Source organism: Penaeus monodon, chromosome 34, assembly GCF_015228065.2.
Source record: "Penaeus monodon isolate SGIC_2016 chromosome 34, NSTDA_Pmon_1, whole genome shotgun sequence".
NCBI classification, from domain to species: domain Eukaryota; kingdom Metazoa; phylum Arthropoda; class Malacostraca; order Decapoda; family Penaeidae; genus Penaeus; species Penaeus monodon.
In genome coordinates this window covers 19,843,812-19,844,971 of record NC_051419.1, presented here as the reverse complement: position 1 = coordinate 19,844,971, position 1,160 = coordinate 19,843,812, and the positions used below count along the sequence as shown (strand labels likewise).

Genomic DNA, 1,160 nt, shown 5'->3' with positions numbered 1-1,160 from the left:
TTTTTGATTTTTCGTTTTTATCGTTTAGTGATGTAGTTTCTCAAAGCCATATTTTGTTCGGGCATAGTTAAATATTTGGCATTTGTGTCATGTGTTTTACATGTTGTTTGTTATCCCTATGCTTCTCTTAGCAAGAGTTGTAAACCAGTACAAGCCCCTGCGATGGCATGTGAAATTCAGTTCCATCTGGTGCGTTTATGTTTTACGTAGAGCCAAAGGTTTCAATTTACGTGTATATAGAGTGTATATATTGATGTTGTTATTTTTATAGCCATACAGTTAGTGTGCTATTTATTTCTTGTGTTTGTTATTCATGATTAGGCAAAATATCTGGAAATCCCATGAAATTCGGTATTTGACTTTTTGTTTTAGATCTTTTCAAATTAATATTCAACATGGTTAAATTAGTTTTAAAAAATACATATTTTATTCAGAAAGTGTATCAAATGTTGCATTGAGCATTTACATACACTAGTAAAACTACTCATGTACCATTTTATGTGTTTTTGTGTAACTTAGTTTATGTATCAATCAGTTAGCAAGATCATAAAATGTTTAGTATGTTATATCTCATAGACCAAAACATTTGCAGTAACCTATATGTTGCTATAAAAAGGAGTAAGTTCTACCTATTATGGTAAAGCCATTTTCACTGGTTATTATACTCAAATATTACTATAGATTTCCCATAGTCTCAAAGTCAACATATCTCATTTATTGAAGCTAAAATTTTTACAGACATTCTTTTGTTACCTCAAATTAGGATTATAGTGTGCAGCTGAATGCACTTCCTTGGAACATGATTGTTTCATATATTTTATGTAGTCTAAATCATCAATTGATCATCAGTGGTCTTTTTAGGCATATCAACTTTGTAAAATAGCCTAGTGAGTGCTGTTTATAATAGTAAATAAAATACAGTTATGAAAATGTTACTTTATTTTTTTTTAGTCACCTTAACAAAGATATTGGTAACAGTGACTGAAAATAAAGGGGTTGGATCCTTTAAACCTTTTAGCAAGAATTAGAGTTTCCTTGAAATTTTAGGCTTCAGAGCCAAACTCATAGAGTGTAATGTTTTTAATGCAATTAATTCTATAATGTTTCCAAGGAACAGAAACTAATAAAAATACTAATATCACATTTTCTCTTTGGAATGC

The 1,160-nt window shown here is 29.6% G+C and overlaps 2 protein-coding genes across 2 annotated transcripts in view; one reads left to right on the top strand and one right to left on the bottom strand.

The window, feature by feature from the left end:
• Nucleotides 1-1,160, top strand: part of LOC119594633 (vang-like protein 2) — a gene marked incomplete at its 3' end in the record, with an annotated part of 15,594 nt that overhangs the window by 9,683 nt on the left and 4,751 nt on the right.
• The window catches only part of LOC119594634 (meiosis-specific nuclear structural protein 1-like), a gene marked incomplete in the record, with an annotated part of 17,619 nt that continues 17,380 nt past the window's right edge, over nucleotides 922-1,160 (bottom strand). Inside the window, 1 exon segment of the mRNA XM_037943683.1 lies at nucleotides 922-1,160.